Source organism: Oryctolagus cuniculus, chromosome 1 (genome assembly GCF_051225735.1).
Source record: "Oryctolagus cuniculus isolate XC-2025 breed Fujian yellow rabbit chromosome 1, ASM5122573v1, whole genome shotgun sequence".
In the NCBI taxonomy this organism is placed as follows: domain Eukaryota; kingdom Metazoa; phylum Chordata; class Mammalia; order Lagomorpha; family Leporidae; genus Oryctolagus; species Oryctolagus cuniculus.
In genome coordinates, this window is record NC_142867.1 from 30,403,978 (window position 1) to 30,424,358 (window position 20,381).

The window sequence follows — 20,381 nt, forward strand, 5'->3', positions numbered from 1 at the left end:
CCAGTCCAGCTCTCTGCTGTGGGCTGAGAAAGCAGCGGAAGATGGCCTAAGTGCTTGGGCCCATGTACCCGTGTGGGAGACCAGGAGGAAGCGCCTGGCTCCTGGCTTCGGATCGGCACAGCTCTGGCCATTGCAGCCATTTGGGGAGTGAACCAGTGGAGGGAGGACCTTTCTGTCTCTCTCTTGCTGTCTGTAACTCTACCTCTCAAATAAATAAGTAAAATCTTAAAAAAAGACCTTGGGAATCTTCTATAATCTAGGAGTATGTTCAGAGAAGCAAAGTGACTTGCACAAGGATCAGTGCCGTTTATTAGTCAAATTGGAACCAACGTTCATTCCATTTTGCCAGACTACCTCCCTATTGCCAGTTAATATGAATGCTTAAATCATTACAAATAAATTCAAGGATGGGATAAAAATAATAATGATAGCCAGAGGCTGGCTTCTATAGGGACTAACTGACTAGTTTGTTCCAGAGGAGTAGAACCAACATGATGTGTGGGTGTTAGTATACTCTACATTATATTATATATCTCTGTCTCTCTGTTTCTATGTATCCATGCATCCATCCACCCATCCATGTATCTATCTTCTAAGGAGTTGACTCCAACAATTATGGAGACTTGCCAAGTCCAAAATGTGCTGGGAAGGTGAGCAGGCTGGCTTGCCAGGGCAGAGTGCGGTTTGAACCCACAGGCAGTCTGCTGGCAGAATTCCTTCTTGACTACAGAGGAGAGGACAGTCCTTGTTCTATGAAAAGCCTTCAACTGATGTACCCACATCTTGCAGAATCTGCTTTACTTGCAACCTAGCTCATCCATAAAAACACCTTTGTAGAGCCACCTTCCACGTAGCCCACAGATACCACAGTAAAGAAAGGAGAGTAGGTGGATGATTTAGAGAAAGGGAACAGGGAAGAGATGTCTTCCCACATTGGTTAGGTTATGTTTACCAATAACAAAAACCTGTTCAACACGGAGGACACTTCATTGCATAGCTGCCCATCTGAAAAGCTTACATACTATCTGATTTCAATTATATGCCATTGTGGGAAAAGAGAAACTGTGGAGACGGGAAAAGATCAGTAGCTTCTGGGGCTGGAGGAAGGGAGGTATGAGTAGGCAGAGCACAGATGATGTTTAGGGCAGTGAAAGTACTCTGTATGATACTGTAGTGGGAGATCCATGTCATTGTACATCTGTCCATACCCAGAGAATGCACAGCTCCAAGAATGATTGGCTCTGGGTGATACTGGTGGGTCAGTGGAGGTCATCAATTGTAACACATGTGTCTCTTTGGTTGGGGATGTTGACTGTGCTGATAGAGGGCAGAGATATATAGAAAATTTCTATGCCTTCCTCCCAAAGCTAAAATTGCTCTTCAAAAATTAATAAAGTCTTAACAAAGAAACAAACCAACTCAAGCCCACTTTATCAAAAGGGGAGAGTTTATTATAAAGACACTGAAGTGTCCTTTGGAGGAGGAACAAAATGGGACTTGGGAAAGAAGTAGGATTGGCAACCAAGACACAAGCCATCTTCATTCTGAGTCCCTCGCCTCTGGTCTCGTCTGCTCTGCTCTGATTTCCTAGAGCCTTGCTTCTTCTACCTCTCCATTCTTTCGGCGGTCAGAATGGGTCCATCAGACAGGTCTGGTCATCCAAAGTCATACTGTCGTTCTCTCAATTCTGCTTCTAATTCCTCTAAGCACTTTGTTCAACTCAACTAGCGTGGGCTGCTTCTGGTCGATCAATCATGGCAGAGGGTGAAGACAACACTTTTCGTACAGATTTCCAGAGGCTTACTGCACATATATATATAGAGAGAGTTAGGGTTTCATCATGAACTGGACACATACGCCCCAAATGGTCTACTCCTCCATCTCAGCGGGTGAGGGTTCCAGCGCAATCCCAAAGTTCATAGCCCTGAGAATTGGGATGGGGCTGCACATCCTCCCTTCTCAGGGTGCCAGCCTCTGTGGCTTCTCTCCATAGCTGACAGTAGCCAAGAGAAACTGCAGGGAGTACTGCCTTCAACCGAGGACCCGTCAGGGTTGGGTGCCGCTGACAGCCGTGAGGAACAGAGGGTCATGTCAGTGCATCGCCTGAAATGGAATCTCATTCACAATTCAGTTTATGGGCCAAGAAACAAAAATAATATTTAATGAGCAAAATCTTCTTTGTTTAATTATGGTAAATGTCAAGGTTGAATCCAAGTGCTTTGCTTAAGGTCAGATGCTCAGTGCTATCAAAAAGCATTTAAACCAGAGCTGATGGGCTATTAAAACGCAGGCCAGTTAAAATCAGGCACGGTCCTTCTTCAGTGATTTATTCCCTCCCCCTCCCGCCCCCCCGGAAGCAGTAAGGCTGGAGCCAGAACCATCCACCAGCAGGCTGTGCTTTGCTCTTCCCTGCTGCTCTGTTCAGACTGATGAGGGTTTCCCTGATGCAATCAGTGCCTCCAGTCCCCCAGAGAGCCGCTTCTAAGGCTCAGGGATTCAGTTTCCGTTTGGCCAGTGATTTACAAAGGTGCTGATTTCTTTCTTGGCGCTTCTGATTTAACGGGTCTGGAGTTCTTTTAAGGCTCCCAGGTGAAGTATTCCTAATAGGCAGTGGGACTGAGAACAATTGGATTAAGTGCTTGACTTAGTTAATTAAAATAAAACATTGAGAGCTGACACCTTATATCCTGAACTTTCCTTTATAGAGCTCGGTAGTTTCTTGCAGTTTTCATGCAATCCAAATTTATATTCTTCCCCATTGTCTCTTATTCTTAGAGCCCAGAGTCATTTCTTAAGAGGGCACTTGAGGGGCTGGCCCTGTGGCTTAGCAGGTAAAGCCACCACCTGCAGAGCTGGCATCCCACATGGACACCGATTTGAGTCTCGGCTGGCTGCTCCATTTCCAATCCAGCTCTCTGCTATGGCCTAGGAAAGCAGTAGAAGATGGCCCAAGTCCTTGGGCCCCTGCACACATGTGGGAGACCCAGAAGCTCCTGGCTCCTGGTTTCGGATCAGCACAGCTCCAGCTGTTGCAGCCATTTTGGGAGTGAACCAGTGATGGAAGACCTCTCTCTATCTGCCTCTCCTCTCTCTGTGTAACTCTGACTTTCAAATTAACCAATCTTTTTATTTATTTATTTATTTATTTATTTTAAAGATTTATTTATTTATTTGAAAGTCAGAGTTACACAGAGAGAGGAGAGGCAGGGAGAGAGAAAGAGAGAGAGAGAGGTGTCTTCCATCTGCTGGTTCACTCCCCAATTAGTTGCAACGGCCAGAGCTGCGCCAATCTGAAGCCAGGAGCCAGGAGCCAGGAGCCTCTTCCAGGTCTCCCATGCAAGTGCAGGGGCCCAAGGACTTGGGCTATCTTCTACTGCCTTCCCAGGCCATAGCAGAGAGCTGGATCGGAAGTGGAGCAGCTGGGACTAGAACCGGTGCCCATATGGGATGCCGGTGCTTCAGGCCAGGGCGTTAACCTGCTGTGCCACAGCACTGGCCCCTAATTATTTTTATTTTTATTTTTTTAAAAAAGAGAACACTTGTGTAATTTAGCTCCAGGAAGGGCAGAGTTGCCACCATGTGTTCCCCTGTATTTGGCAATGAATGGGAGGGGCATTATCCTCAAAAGCTCCCTAGCCCCCTGTCACAAGGACTAGTGCAGACCCATTCTGAAGGCTCAGGAGAGAGACAGGAATGTCGACTACTGTATTCACCCCATCAGGTGGTCTGAAAGAAAGGGACAGAGGGAGTTTCGTAGCAGTGCAGAAATCCTTCTCCTGTTATTTATGCACACAATTTCTCTGTTCTTTCTTTCTTCCTTGTCATACAATAGAAATAATGATCTTGGTAGTGGACCCTGAGCTGCACTAGGACAGTTAATCACCTGCCAAGTCACTGGTTTGCTCGTGCTCTCATCCACCAGGATGGTTATCCTATAGGTAAACAGAGGTGCCAGTAAATCACAGATGCAGCACCAGTCAGAGGGAGAACAGTTGATTAAGCGTCTCTATAACTTATAGTTATGTAGCACCACTCATCCCAGAGGATCCCCAAGCACCAGATAGACTGATGTATGTGCTGCTACCCACATGCTATATATGTCACTTTCTACACCGTTGCCTCAGCGGGGGTGGACTCTTTATTGCCCTTGTCACACAGTTACCTGTGAAACTGCAGTCATGGGTTAGGCAGGAGGCAAAGAGAGGAATTCCTCACTTCCCTGTCCTTTTGGGCAACAGAAATCAACTCTGGAGCAGCAGCGTGGCAGCAATCAGACACGACCCAGCAACCCTCTTGGGCAAGGTTTCTTTGGTTTATGAGATGCTGCGAATATTAGAAAACTCCGTGTTTATTCTTTTACACTTGGCACCACGTGAGGAGGAGCTGACGTTGAGTGATGAGCTAGGACAAGGTCTGAAGCAAGTGCCATCAGGGCAAGCCTGTGTGGGATCTGCTAGAGTCCTAGGCTAGAAGGGAATCGCCCCGAGGAAGGGTCACGAGCTTCATGACAGCCCTGCAGCCCCCTGCGTTTTCCTTCATGCTTACGTCAATTGTTTGATTACAGTGTGCCTTTTAAACTTACCCTTATGGCTCTGATATATGTATGAGACCAAAAATCAAGTTAAATTAAACTAAATTAAATCCAAGTTAAAGACAAACAAGACTACAAAACCAGTTTAACCTCGCCACACTGATTTAATGGGAAGGATGCTGCTGATCTGCTGCAACCAGATCACCTCTCAGATGAGAACGTGACCTTGACCCCTGCTTTGTTAGTTAAGTTTGGCAAGCCTATGATTCTGAGTGCCATTGGATGGCCCGAAGTCTACATCCTTATCACTAGTAATAAACAAGGCCACTGAGATCCCGTGGTAGGATTTGATTTTGAGGGAGTCATGAGAATGATACAGAAGATGACAAAATTCAATTTGAAGACCATGATCAAAAGGAAAATCTGCACTTTTTACACGTCTTCACAAAAGACTCCTGGGTAGGTGTATGGGAGCCATGGACCCCCCCACTCAAATGTATGAGCAAAGTCATTAGGCTTAGGCCAATAGTAAGTTTAAATATGGACTCAATGAAAATTATCAGGGGAAATAAAAGATAAAATAATATTAAAAGAGGACATGGCAATAAAATTCATTCTTGATAGAATCATGTATTGAGTATGGTATCTTAATATACGTATGGCAAAGACTGCTGAATGTCCAGGTGCACCTGTTCTCTCTGCTTCCCTCTGGTAAGAGAAGCCTCCCCCACTCTCCCCTCTCTACAGATGCTCCCAGGGAACATGATTAATCAGCAAGGGGACACATTTCCCAGCTTTGCTTGAAGCTTGCCTGGCCTTGTGATCAGACTCTTGCCAATAGAGTGGGAGCAGAAGTGTACATTTTCCACACCGATCCCTTAACAGGAAATTGCTTGCTTTCCACTCTCCTTCCTACATCCCTCTGGCTGGCGCTTGGATGTGGTTCTGATGAACCAACATCAAGCATGCAGCACCACTGTAACAGGCCCTGGAGGAAGAAACTAGAAGGGGTCTCAGACCAGGTATAACTCAGAAAAGAGCTGCCTTCTTTCTAGCTTCCCATTCTGTTACGCCAGTGAGACACAAATGTTTCTGTTGTTTAAACACTGTACTCTGGGATCTCTTTGTTGCGGTCTCTTGTCTAAGCTCCAGCAGATACAGAAAGTGTCAACTAGAACACCAACAAATGTCTCTTGGTTGGCCCAGTGGTTTGCAATCCTGTTTAATTCATTCAACAATATTTATTTTTGCAAGTAGTAAGAACCAGGCATCAGTGGGGAGGGATTTATTTGAGAGTGCACATTTAGTAAATACTTGCACTGGGGCCAAATACAGGCATCCTGACCTTTATGCTTCCTCCTCATCTAGCCACGCAGTTCATTCTCCAGCCACTGCAGTTATGTAGTGAGAGCCGAGTGTTCTCAGAACTGAGTGTGACCTGAGAGTCCACACTTGTTTGACCCTTGTTTCTTTAGTTTTTTTTTTTTTCTGAAGGTAAAAATGAAAATCCAAACCAAATTAGAGGAGTTACTAGCCCAGAAGAAATGTTTATTTATCACCAAAGACCAGCTCTGTCCCCTGTGCATAGAAGGGTATACAGGGAAGCTCACAGCATCTCAGGGAAATCAAGGGCCAGCACTGACATTGCCAGGAGAAGGCAGAGGTGGGAGTGTATAGTCTAGCCCAGTGTTTGTGCTGGGGAAGCAAACAAGGTGGCGTCAGGTGAGGTCAAGCCATCACAGTGTTGCATAACAGAATCTGAGGAATGAGAAAAGAAAGTAGCAGAAAACAGAACCCAACTGAATGCGTTCACTTTCCTCACCTACCAAAAGGCATTCGTGATTGCTTTCTCTTGTTTTATTTTTCTTAAGGTATTAAAATGATCAGAAAACTTCTTATTCATTTTCACACAATCCATTGTCTGTTCTACAGGTCTAGTGGGCTTTGTGCCAAGTGGTTGGATGTTTTCCTGGACCATTGAGTTCCTCTCCAAGTCATTTACTATTCTAAAACTTATTTCCATTCTCCCTTCTCAGCCTCTTCTGTAGAAAGACATGTAAGTTTCTAAATTAACTTGGACCAATGGGTAATCACGGCCCTGTGAGTTTTCCCTGTGCTGTAATTTTCTCCTTTTGCTTGTTAATACATTTATATGCCTTTTCCCCTATTTAATCTCTCTATTGTCCATTCACCAAGTGAGCCTCCAGTGGGTAGAGGAAGGGAAATGTCTCTTTGTCTCTATAGAAAGCTGGATAATTCCAAGCACATTTCCATTTGGAATCCAATCCCAGTTTGCCTTCCTTACCTATATCCACCCCAAATTGGAACACCCTAGCAGAAAACAGATGTACAAGGAAAATGGCATTTAATAGTCCTTATTCTAGGTAACTGGTACTGACCTATTACCCAGAGTAGAATGTTAGGAAATTGAATAGGGAAAACATACATAAAATTCTTTTAAGTTCAGAGTCTTCTTGGCCATAGGAAGAATGATGTCAGCTTTGACATGCAGGATGATTACTGAATTTTTGAAAGCAAAAGAAAAGAGATTGGAGAATTCCATTGCATAATAACAGCCCTTGGAATGGAGCCAGGAGCTTCTTCCAGGTCTCCCACGCAGGTGCAGGGGGCCCAAGGCCTTGGGCCATCTTCTACTGCCTTCCCAGGCCATGGCAGAGAGCTGGATCGAAAGTGGAGCAGCCGGGTCTTGAACTGGCGCCCATATGAGATGCCAACACTGCAGGCGGTGGTTTTACTCGCTACACCACAGCGCCATCCCTGAAAATATTTTCAAACTATGCAACTGATAAAGGATTAAATTCTAGAATTCATAAAGAGCTCAAGAAACTCAACAACTGCAAAACAAACAACCTAGTTAAGAAATGGACAAAGGGCCAGCACCGCGGCTCACTAGGCTAATCCTCCACCTGCGGCGCCAGCACCCCAGGTTCTAGTCCCGGTTGGGGCACCAGTTCTGTCCTGGTTGCCCCTCTTCCAGTCCAGCTCTCTGCTGTGGCCTGGGAAGGCAGTGGAGGATGGCCCAAGTACTTGGGCCCTGCACCTGCATGGGAGACCAGGAGGAAGCACCTGGCTCCTGGCTTCAGATTAGCACAGTGCCTGCTGTATTGGCCATTTGGGGGGGTGAATCAACGGAAGGAAGACCTTTCTCTGTGTCTCTCTCTCTCACTGTCTAACTCTGCCTGTCAAAACAAACAAACAAACAAACAAACACAAAAAGAAATGGACAAAGGACCTGAAGAGACATTTTTCAAGAGAGGAAATTCAAATAGCCAACAGACACATGAAAAACTGCTCAGGATCACTAGCCATCAGGGAAATGCAAATCAAAACCACAATGGGGGGCTTGGTGCTATAGTGTAGTGGGTAAAGCCACCACCTGCAGTGCCAGCATCCCATGGGGGCACTGGTTTGAGACCCAGCTGCTCCACTTTGATCCAGCTCAGTAAGCAGTAGAAGATGACCCAAGTCCTTTGGCCCCTGCACCTGCGCGGGAGACCTGGAAGAAGCTCCTGGCTCCTGGATTTGGATCGGTGCAGCTCTGGTCGTTGCAGCCATCTGGGGAGTGAACCAGTGGATGGAAGACTCTCTCTCTCTCTCTCTCTCTCTCTCTCTCTCCCCCGCCCTCTCCCTCTCCCTCTCTCTCTCTCCAGCCTCTGCCTCTCTGTAATTTTGCCTTTTGAATAAATAAATAACTCTTAAAAACCACACTGAGGTTTCACCTCACTCCCATTAGACTGGCTCTCATATAGAAATCAACAAACAACAAATGCTGGCGAGGATGTGGGGAGAAGGATACCCTAATCCATTGTTGGTGGGAATGTAAGTTGGTACAGCCACTGTAGAAGACAGTATGGGGTTATCTCAGAAAGCTAAATATAGTCCTACTATATGACCCAGGCATCCCATGTCTAGGAATTTATCCAAAGGAAATGAAATCAGCATATGAAAGAGTGATCTGTATTCTCATGTTCATTTCAGTTCAATTCACAACAGCTAAGATATGGAATCAGCACAGATGTCCTTCAACTGAAGACTGGATAAAGAAATTATGGGATATATGCACTATGGAATACTACACAGTGGTAAAAAAAATGAAATCCTGTTGTTTGCAACAAAATGGATGCAACTGGAAACCATTATACTTAGTGAAATAAACCAGTCACAAAAAGACAAATACTGTACAGTCTCTTTGATCTGTGATAACTAACAGAGTGCCTAAAAAGTAATCTATAGAGGCAAAGTCAACACCTTGAGATGTGACGATTTTGAACAGCCCTTGTCTTGACTGTTGAGGAACAAGGTTTTCCTTGTTCTTTTTTTCTTTTTTATTCATACAATTTGGTGAACTCTCTGCTTAGTGTAGGGTTAATCTCCTGAGGATAAAATTAACTGAAAATTGATCTTTGTAAAAAAAAATAAGAGAGGGAGGAGGGAGAAGTGTGGAAGTATGGGTGGGAGGGAAGTGCAGGGGGAGAATCACTATGTTCCTAAGTTTGTATATATTAAATTCATGAAGTCTGTATTCCTTAAATAAAATTTTAAAATGCCTTTGATACAACCCCTAAAAAAATAAAATGTATTTCTTCTCTATTGCTACATAGGAAATGACCTAAAAAATGTAGTGGCTTAAAATAGCAACAAGTTCAAGACACTGGACGAGTCAGTGTCCAGTGAGGGCCCATTTCCTGTTCATAGAGAGCACCTTCTCGCTGTGTCCTAACATGGAAGGAAAGGCAAACCAGCTTCCTTGGGCCTCTTTTTTAAGGACACTAATTTTATCTTGAAGGCTTCATTCTTATGACCTCATCCCCTCCCAAAAGTCTGACTGCCTAATGTCATCAACATTTCTAACCTTGGAACTTATATCCCATCCCTTTTGCCATGTTCTGTTTGCTGGAAGCAAGGATTAGGCACAGTTCATTATTCTTCCACACTCAAGGGGAGGTGAGCACACAGGAGTGTGAGTGCCAAGAGGAAAGACTGACTGGCAGCCATTTCAGAAGCCGCTTATCACACAAAACACAGTGGAAGCCTCACAAAAACAAACTCTGCTCCACAGCATCGTGGAAGAATGAGAGGAAACTGTATTTCCCAGGATATGATCCATTACAAGGTTTTATTAACTTCTGCTGAGGACAAATTTTTGGTTAACTTTTGAACAGTGCTAGGCTAACTTCTCGGCTGAAATGCTTATAACTGAAAATGATTAATGTAGCCATGGTGCCCAAAGCAGTTGGTTACAAACAGAACTCCTTGAAGTTTTATGCTTTGTCACAAAAATTCACATGAATTTTGCATTCTAGGCCATCATATATGTATTCGTTTGAATAGAAAATCATAAAAAATGACTTACCAAGGAGCAAAGCTGATTTTCCAAGGCTGGCCAGCATGTGGCTTTAGTTTAAAGAGCTGACTAAGAGTCCATGGGCCCCAGTTCCCCTTTGTGGGTCATTCTGCTGACTCATTGGTGCCCATTTCCTCTGGGACATAGGGAAGCTAACATTTTCATCCGCTAACAGGAAAACAAATGAAAGAGCTTGCAACATCTATTTGTTTCGTTATTATTATCATTATTTTAGGAACACAGCCTCCCAACTTGCTAATCCTGTGTGGTCCACACTCCAGCCACGTTAAACAACCACTTGCTCTTCCCTGAGCATAACAGCTCTTTCTTGCCTTGTGTTATGTGAATATGTCTTTCTCTTAGCTCCAATGGTCATTTCCTGCTGTGTCTCCCTGTGTGGTTTTTCCTGTCCTTTCCCAGAGCTTGGGGAGTTAGGGAATGTCTCAAAGAAACAGTGACACTTCCTTTGAGTTAAAGGCTACACCTGCTCTGTGCTCCCAGAGCCGCCCTTGTATGTATTTGTGCACATTCATTTGAGTGTGAAGACAAATATATATACAGTGCCTGCATGATAGTTCAACAGCTCCTCCTCTAGGCAGGAGCTCCATAAAGACAAGGACTCTGACTTTTCTCTTTCGTGCCCTGCCTGTGAGTGTAAAATACCCAGCCAGTAGATAAGAGGTGGTCAGAGAAATGGCTGGGGATTGAATCCAAGATTCTCAGAATTTTGGTCTTTGGAAATCTTTATACTCTCAGTATGTATTGAGATCTCTAAATTGCTTTTGTGTATGCTATATGAGAGTACTGTAAAAAGTAGTGGAAAAATGGAAGTAAAAGGAAAGTTTCTTTTGGTGCAAACATTTTCAAAATCTCTGCTTAGCTTTTTCCTAATATGCATTTTCCACAAACTTTTTGAAGAATCCTCATATGCAGGGACTTCAAAATTTTTTGCACCAAAATAAACTTATCTTTAATTCCATTTTCACTAACTTTTTGAAGCACTTTTATACTTACTACATCACAAATGAAAATGTAAAAAGAAAATATATTTGCTAAAATGTTTATTATTAATTTATTAAAAATAACAAAAATCATTTCACGTTAGCTGAGTAATATTTTTATAGAAAGAATTTTTCTAAAACAGAAAGCCAGTTTAGTCAGAAGAATGACACTGCTGAACATTTTGGCAAATCCCCTTAATGTCTGCCTTAATAGGCTAACTGGATTCTCTTATCTGCTTCTGCATTTAATCTGTTGTGATATGTCATTATGGTTGAAGTACATGAAGAAAATTTGGCCCCAAACAAGCTTAGTAGTTGGAAAAGGGAAGAGTATCTTAATGTGCTTTTAAAAATAATTATGAATATTCTTTATTCCTACACCAAAATGTGTGAAGTGGTATTTTCTTAAAGGTTATTTCAGCATGGTATGTAAAACTATATAATTAATTTTTCATACTCTGTTACAATAAAAATCCATTGGTCTGTCTTGAGATTTTAATGGGTCTTTTACCCATGCATGATTTTCTGATATCATGGAAAATATTACTTACTGAGTTTATGCATATCATCCAAATATTGACACATTTCATCAAATGATAAAAATCACATTTGTCTATATCACCACTGATCTCACCAGAAAAATTCTGAAGTACTAGGACATTGTCAAGCTCACAGTGGTAGAATTTTTGCAAATTCAGATTTTCAGCTGAGAGTGTAAATTTTTAAAAAAATATTTATTTATTTATTTGAAAGGCAGAGTTATAGAGAGGCAGAGGCAGAGAGAGAGAGAGAGAGAGAGAGAGAGAGAGAGGTCTTCCATCTGCTGGCTCACTCCCCAAATGGCCACAATGGCCAGAGCTGTGTCTGCCAGGAGCGAGGAGCTTCTTCCAGGTCTCCCACGTGGGTGCATGGGCCCTAGGACTTGGGCCATCTTCTACTGCTTTCCCAGGTCATGGCAGAGAGCTGGGTTGGAAGTGGAGCAGCTGGGACTAGAACCAGTGCCCACATGGGATGCCGGCACCACAGGCGGCGGCTTTACCTGCACCACTGTGCTGGCCCCTAATTTTTTTTATCATTATTGAAATATGCTTCCAGTTACCTCCCTTAAAGCAGCAGCAAACCTCATTAAATATAGTTTTGAGATAATGTCTGCCAGAGTCGCTACAACTTACTTGCCATGATTTCGGGCTGACTTGTGTCCCCTGCAAATGCATACGTTGAAGCCCTACTTCCCAGCACCGCAGCCTTTGAGTGTATTTGGACATAGAGACTTTAATGAAGTGACTAAGTTAAAATGACGTTGTCAGAATAGGCTCTAATCCAATCTGATTAGCTTTCTTCAAAGAAGAGGAAAGTTGAACTCATAGAGACACCAGAGCTGCACACACAGATGAAAGACCGTGAAAGAAGGCAGCCCTCCGTACGCCAAGGAGAGAATTGAAACCTGCTGACAGCCTGGTCTTGGACTGCAAGAAAACTGATAACAAACTTCTGTGGCTTAAGCCAGCCAATCTGGAATACTTTAGACATGGCAGCCACAAGCACACTGATACGGTAGCATAGAGGGAACTGATGACTTTGGGTGGAGGGACCAAGCAGCTCCAGAGGGAAATTCATGGAAGAAACCAGGGAAACACACCTCCGGGGGCTCCTGTGGTCCTAAACAATTGGAAGCCAGAGGAGGCGGAGCCTGTGACAGGAGCCAGACAAGTCAGCCTCCCAGGGCCAGGGGAAGCTGAGGGAGAGCCAGCTGGAAGGGCGCTAGATGCCGGCCATGCCTTTCTCATTAGGCGTATGCTGGAAGGAAACCTGGAAATCCTGACATCTTAGTTACTTGTGGTTGTATCCTCTCCTTTATGGAAATGAATAACTAACATTTATCGATTGGTTACTTATTAGGTACCAGGAAGAGTGCTAGACATTCTCAGCGAGTAGTCTCAGTTCTTACAGCAATGCTATCTAGTGGGTACTATGAGTATTATTGGGGGAAAGTAATATTTTGAATATTCACAGCTATTCCCATCCATGCCTCCCATTCCCCTGGCTCCATTTTCTGGGCTTCTTGACCCCCTCTCTCCTTCCTTCTACTTCTCCTATCCAAGTAGCTGGGCCAATTAATGACCTCGGGAAGGGAATTGAATTGTAGATAACAGAGAAAAAAAGTTGTTCCCTGGCCTTTGTGTTATAAGAGTCTGGGACTTTAGGGGAGGCTAACTTTTCATGGTAGAGATGAAGGATTTGGAAGGAAACATAAGTCAGCGCCAAGCATCAGTTTTCCTGCAGGAACAGTTCTCGAGGGCTTTCAGGGGTAGGTTTGAGGAACTTGGAAGTGTTGATGTTGGTGAATGCCTGGGCAGGAGATAAGCCCAGGGATGCGAAAAGCTACAGAGAAATGTGTATAAATCCAAGTGACCAAGCTGCATTTCACAGGTGCAGTGTGAGAGCTTCAGATTGAGGAGGAGGAGGAGGAGGGGAGAGGGAGAGAGAGAGAGAGAGAGAGAGAGAGAGAGAGAGAGAGAGAGATGAATATAATGGGTCTCAGTAGGTGGTATGTTGTGGCTTGAATATGATTTGTTCTCCAGACTCATACAGACTTTTAATCCCCAAAGCCTCATGCTGATGATCACGTTAAGAGGAGGTAATAATGTGATTATGGTGTTTAGAGGTGGGGTCTTTGGGAGGTGATAGGCATTGGATTAGGTCATGAGAGTAGAGCCCCATGATTGGATCCTGGTGGCTTTATAAGAAGTGGGCACATGGGGATGGTGCTGTTGTGAAGGAGGCTAAGCCTCCGCCTGTGGAACTGGCATCCCATATGGGTGCCAATTCACGTCCTGGCTGCTCCTCTTCTAATCCAACTGCCTGCTGATAGCCTGGGAAAGTAGAGGAAGATGGCCCAAGTGCTTGGGCCCCTGCACCCATATGAAGGACCTGGAAGAATCTCTTGGCTTCTGGCTCCAGATCGGCTTAGTTCCAGCTGTTAAGGTCATTTGGGGAGCGAACCATCAGATGGAAGACCTTTCTCTCTGTCTCTCCCTCTCTCTGTCTGTTACTTTACCTCTTAAATAAATAAATAAAATCTTTAAAAAAAGTGGGCACAGATACAGACAGACATGTATGTCTCCATCTCTTGCATTTGATACCCTGGACACCTTGGACTGTGCCAGCAAAAGGCCACTGCTGAACCAACAGGGACCAATCATGAACTTTAACCCCCCCAAAAACATGATCTTAAAGAAACTATTTTCTTTAAAAAGCTAGCTTGCCTTGGTATTTCATAACAAAAGCTAATACAGTACCTTAGGTGGCTTTGCTATGTTTTCCAGGTTCCAGAGTATCCTGGAAACAGGAGACTGTTTCCAGCACCCAAATGTGTCAAGAAGTTGTGAGAAGAGTTCCAGACAAGGTGAAAGGCTGTGTTCAAGGAGATTTGGCTGGCTGATTGATGAAGAATATCATCAAAGGATCAATATTTTTGTAGATATTGGTATGGACAGAAGACATGGGGACCAGAAGAGCACTGTGTCAGTTAGTACTTTATAATCCCCCTGAAACTTGTTCATAACCACAAGGAGGAAAGGGAGAAGGCCCTAAGTTGATGGAAGTAAATATTTGCCATTCAAATACAAATTGGCATCGTGTCACAGCAGATAAAGCTGCTGCCTTTGATGGCAGCATCCCATATGGGTGCCAGTTCAAGTCCTGGCTGTTCCACTTTTGATCCAACTCCCTGCTAATGCACCTGGGAATGCGGCAGAGGATGCCCCAAGTATTTTCCATTCATAGGCTTTTTGGACTAGGTTTTGTCCTAGTCACAGCCATTTTACAGATGAGGAAACTGAATCTTAAACACAGCAAAGCACTTGCCCAAGGTAGAATAATTAATAACTTGGCTGAGACTCACCAGAGCCCAGTTCCTAACCTCTCTGTTATTCTGTCTCCCAGAGGAGTAAATTCAAGGTCAGAGATACCCAGCATCCAAGGTCACATACCATTTTGGATAAACTTTGGGATGGAGCCGTGTCTGTTGACTTCTCAGCCTTGCTCTTTCGTAAGACAATGAGAGTCTGTATTTTGAAGGAGTGGGATGAATTCCTGCAGAGAATTAAGCTGTAAGTGAACTTCTGCTGACTTCCCAAAAGACCGTGAGAAAAATCTCAGTTATTTTAATCATGGCTTTGTAAATTATGAAACTTGAAACTTTGGGAAAGTGAATTAAGCTGTTTCTTCTCAATTTCTTCCATAAAAATGGAGCTTGTAATGTTTACCTCCATACCCTTTAAGTGTGTGCTATGGCTATTGCCGTCCTTCCAAACACTAAAGTAAGGAAAGGAGGTAGAGCATCAGGAGACAGCCAGGGATCAGAAATAGAGCTAGAGGAAGCACACCACCACAGCCTTCCCCAGGGCTGCCTCTGAAACTCCACCACGGCCTGCAATCCAAGGCCACTAGTGTAGAAAAGCCTTCACCCAGAACCTGCCTGCTGGAGATACCCAACGTGGCTACTGTGTCCCAGAGATGGTCTATGGCTTATTATAACATCATTATAATAGAACTACCATGACTGAAACTCTTATTCCCATGATGCCCCGAAACCAAAAAGGCTAGGAAATGGGCAGTCGCTGAATTCCTGGAAGTCCTTGGGCTTTCCTGGAAAACTCTGCTCAAAACACATTCCCCTACGACTCCAGATCACATAGAGGGTGACCCTGAACCCTGTGGGTTGCACCTCACTCTAGGGCATGCCTGCACTCCCTCATGAGTGTGTACTTTCACTCTGATACAAGAATGGCAAAGGATCTCTGTGATCTTCATCCCCCAAACACATAACTCTCATGATTTTTTGGGCTACTGGAACAAAATACCAGTTCACACTTTGGCTCCAAAGTTTCGATCATTGAGTGTGCCGAAACAAACTGACAGGAGACATGTTAACTGGAGAAACGGCACCCAAATTCATTAACATGCACATGTGCATGGAAGCCACACGCCACATGAAACTCAAAGGTGGGCCAGGTGGCAGAGACTTACATATCCTCCTTGTGGGGGGTGGGAGAGAGGGAAGTGGTGCTGCAGGCACTTTTAGAAAGGGAATAAATGGGACCAGCGTTGTGGCTTAGCAGTTAAGCCTCCACTTGTGATGCCTGCATCCCATAGGGGCCCTAGGTCCAGCCCAGGCTGCTCCACTTCTTATCTAGCTTCCTGCTAATATGCCTGGGAAAGCAGTGTAATATGGCACAGTGCTTGGGCCCCGGCCACCCCTGCAGCTCCTGGTTCCTGGCTTCGCCCTGGTCCAGGCCTGGATGTTGCAGCCATCTGGGGAGTGAAATGGTGGATTAAAGTTCTGTCTCTCTGTACCTATGCCTTTCAAATAAATAAATCTTAAAAAAGGGGGGGTGGGGAGTAAATGATTGTCAGGGGATTTAACTGGGTGAAAAGACCATGGCCTGGGACAAAGCTCCTCTGGGCTCTCTGTGTGTTGTTTGGTTTTGTCTCTTCCTCTGTGATGTGAGTCTAATCTTCCTTGGTTAATGAAATTTCAGTAAGGAGACTGAAAGCAATTGTGTTCTTTGATGGATCTGGTCTTTAGGTAGATAAGGGAACTTCAGGGAAAGCCCTCTCCTGCCTTTCTGGAGAGGCTTTGGGGCATCATGTTCTTAAACAACAGAAATGTATTTCCTCATCGTTCTAGAAACGTATCAAGGCCCCAGCAGATTCCATGTCTGGTAAGGGCCTGATCTCTGACCCTCACTAACTTTTTTTTTTTTTGACAGGCAGAGTTAGAGAGAGAGAGAGAGAGAGAGAGAGAGACAGAGAGAGAGAGAAAGGTTTTCCTTTTCCCTTGGTCACCCTCCAAATGGCCAATATGGCCGGCACACTGCGGCCAGTGCTGCGCTGATCTGAAGCCGGGAGCCAGGTGCTTCCTCCTGGTCTCCCATGCAGGTGCAGGGCCCAAGCACTTGGGCCATCCTCCACTGCCTTCCTGGGCCACAGCAGAGAGCTGGACAGGAAGAGGAGCAACCAGGACAGAATCCGGTGCCCCAACCAGGACTAGAACCTGGGGTGCCAGCGCTGCAGGCAGAGGATTAGCCTAGTGAGCTGTGGCGCTGGCCAACTAACTTTCTTCTCACTGTCTTCGCATGGTGGTAAGGAGGACAGGTCTCTGTCTTGCCTCTTTCTTATGGGCTCTTATTCCATTTATGAGGCCTCTGCTTCTATAACTTAATCACTCTTCCATGGCGGGCTGGGGGCGAGGGCCACATACATTCATGCCCAACACCCAGGCTAATCACGACAAAAACACCAGACAAATCCCAGCTGATGGATTTTCTGTAAAATACCCGACCGGTTTGCCCCACAGCAGTCAAAGTCATCCAACACCAGGAGAGGTCTGAGAAATGATCAAAGAAGCCCCAGAAGACGTGATGCCTGCAAGTACTGTGTTCCCTGCACTGGACGAAGACACACGGGAGAGACAGAAAACCCCGAGGAGAGCATGTCCCGCGTACCAACAACGCGTGAACAATTTAGTCATGAACTGTGACACTCATGCGAGAGGGTCATGCAGGGAAACTGGGTGGAGAGTGTCGCTCCCCCTCTTCGTGGAGGAACGACACAGGACCCTGCGCTGTTCTTTTGTCTGCTCGGCCCTCCCCGGGTTTGCTGCTGGTTCTTCCCGGGTTGGCTACCGTCCCTTCCACCTCCGTGGAAGGGCGGTTCCCCCTGCCACTTTCCCCACTTCCGCGGGGGAGCGGCACACCGCTGGCCGGCTCTCTCGGGGGCTGCTCAGGTGTTCCTTCAGATAGATGTTCCTGGTGCATGTTGTCTCTCTCCTCCTTTATAGTCCTCTTCCACCAATCCCAACTCTGCTACCCACACGCCGAGTATGCTGCTCTCCTCCAATCAGGAGCGGGATCAGCTCCTGCAGGTTACTGGTTGAACTGGAGGCAGCTGTGTAAAAGTTGTTTTTACTCCTCTCCCAGCACCATATTGTGGGAGAGCAGATGCATAGAATAAGTCTTAATTCCAGTAACTTAGTCTAGTCCGAGTTGCTCCCCACAGGAGAGTGTCTGGGACCTCTCTCTACTCTTGGAGAGTTAGCTGAGCATCTAAAGCTCTTACAGAAGAATATATTTCAAAAGAAAGAATGGATATTGGTAGGTGAGAAACTAACTTTGGCAAGGAGATATCTTTGAATAAGCTTTATTTGGTTAAGAGAAAACTGATTCTCAAACTTAATTATAATAATTTTCAGTAATAAAGGCCCAGTGACCTACCTGTGGGTCAAGAAACTTGACTTCAAAGTGCGGGGTGCATGGTGTCTGTGAGATGCTCTTGGGCAACTCCTGATTCAGGCGTCTGGATTCAGACAGTCAGGTAGTGCCTGAGGCTCTGTCCTGAATTCAATCTCTAACTAGTATTCAACTCCAGTTGTAGCCACACTTCGCTGATTGGTAGTGTTGTAGAAAGACTTAAATAGTTTGTAAAAATGAATTTTAATTAACGTAACATTCCCAAAGCATTCCCTTTTAACATGTAAGAGCAAAAATGTTAATGTATTCTTTTACATCTTTATGCTAAGTCTTAGAAATCTGCTCTATATTTTGTGCTTATAGCATATCTTGATTTGTACTGGCTACATTTCAAGTGCTACACAGTCACTTGTCAGTTCTATGGCATCATTTAGTAGAAGTGAGGGTACTATGCACATAGTCATGCTATCTGAATTTTTAATCAATTTATTTATTTGAGAGGCTGATCTATAAAGAGAGAGACTGAGAGGACTCGCATCTACTGGTTCACTCCCCCAGATGCCTGTGCTGAAGCTGGGAGCAGAGAACTTAATCTAGGTCTCCCATGTGGATGACAAAAATCCAATTTCATGAGCCGTCACTGCTGCCTCCCAGGGTCTGCATTGGCAGGAAGCTGGAGTCAGGATCTGTGTCTAGGAACCAAACCCAGGCACTCTGATGTGTGCCATGGGCCTCTTAGCCACTAGGCCAAATGCCTGCCCCTGAATTTTAACAAAATGAATATAAACTTGAAATAAAAAAATGAGCTACCTTGTCCTTCATGGACTGTCTTTATTATGAATGTATTTAAGTCTATAATGGTTTGGAGACAGGTGTTTGGGAGTTAGGCACAGGGTACGTAGAGTTGCATAATGGTTTTTGTGACTGCAAGCCTACACCTGTGTTGGTCCCCCTCTCCCCACTCCCAAACCCCTCCTCCCTCCTGGCATTGAGCAGCTCTTATTGAAAACCTACGTTGGGTCAAACTTCCCTAAGTGCTGGGGCCACAATGGTGAGAGTGAAAGGTGAGTCCTGACTGCCTGGTGCTTCCAGTCTACACAAATGAGAGGTTAACTACAAAAGGAGCAGTGCAGTGGTGATGGGGGTGGAGTGGGTGCAGGTAGTGAAGTGTACTGGCTGAGAAAATTTAAAGCAATAATAAAACTGATTGAAACTTGTTCTGCTTTTTATCATCACCATGCACCTGCAATTCTAAGCCATGTCAGTGATAAAATACTTCCTCGAAGAGTTCCAGAGTAGGTCACCATAGCATAAAAATTATTTTGAGCTGAAAGCATTGGTTCCTGAAATTCTTTAACTGCCTAGAAGCAGAGCTTCCCAAAAGAACTCCGTTTTATAAATCCTTCACTGGGAACAATCTGGGAGAAGTGACTTTTATCACTAGAGCTAAGAAGTCCCTACCACACTCAAGCAGACATTATCACAAAACTAGCATCTCTCTCAATTCTTCTCCTAAAGGCTCATTTACCTTTCCAAAAAGTCCTTTGTTTTCTTTTAGGTGCCCTTTCTTCCCTTTTCCCTATTAACATAGCGTATCAGCTCCCAATTCTAACCATCCTCTTGAATAATTTTCTTTGTGAATTACTGTGACTATGTGATTAAGTTTGCCGTGTGTGTGTGTGTGTGTGTGTGTTAATCTCTTTTATGTGTGTGATCTGTAGGCTCCTAATCACTAAACCTAAGAGAGTCAAAGAAAAATTTTTCCCTAGGGATCAGTGTTGTAGTTTATGTTTAGTGGGTTAAGCTACTGCCTGCAATGCCGCCATCTCCTATGGGCACTGGTGGCTGCTTCATTTCCAGTCTGGCTCCCTGCTGGTGCAGCTGAGAGTGTAGTGGAGGATGGCCCAAGTGCTTGGGCCCCTTCACCCACATGGTAAACCGGAATGAGACTCCTAGTTTCAGTCTGACCCAGCCCTGTTGTTTTGGGGGAGTGAAACAGCAGGTGGAAGATCTCTCTCTCTAAAAAATAAAATGGGGAGGGGAGGAGAGGGGAGGGGAGGGGAAAGGAGGGGAGGGGAGGGGAGGGAAGAAGGGAGGGGAGGAGAGGAGAACAACAGGTATATTTTCCTCTTCACAAACTCCTCGCTAGAAGACTTAAGCACTCAAAATAATGTGCCTATCTCCCACCCAGCTCTAGGGAGCTGGCTCCCACATCTGAATGGTTAAGGAGC

General features: G+C 44.9%; 1 long non-coding RNA gene across 1 annotated transcript; it reads right to left on the reverse strand.

Moving 5' to 3' along the window:
- Positions 1–2,356: 2,356 nt before the first annotated feature.
- LOC149128333 (uncharacterized) lies at positions 2,357–19,268 on the reverse strand. Its single transcript, XR_016217635.1, has 3 exons — positions 18,175–19,268; positions 14,890–14,992; positions 2,357–2,616 (listed from the first exon to the last, which is right to left on the reverse strand). It is a non-coding gene; the product is annotated as an uncharacterized LOC149128333 (long non-coding RNA).
- Positions 19,269–20,381: the final 1,113 nt, after the last annotated feature.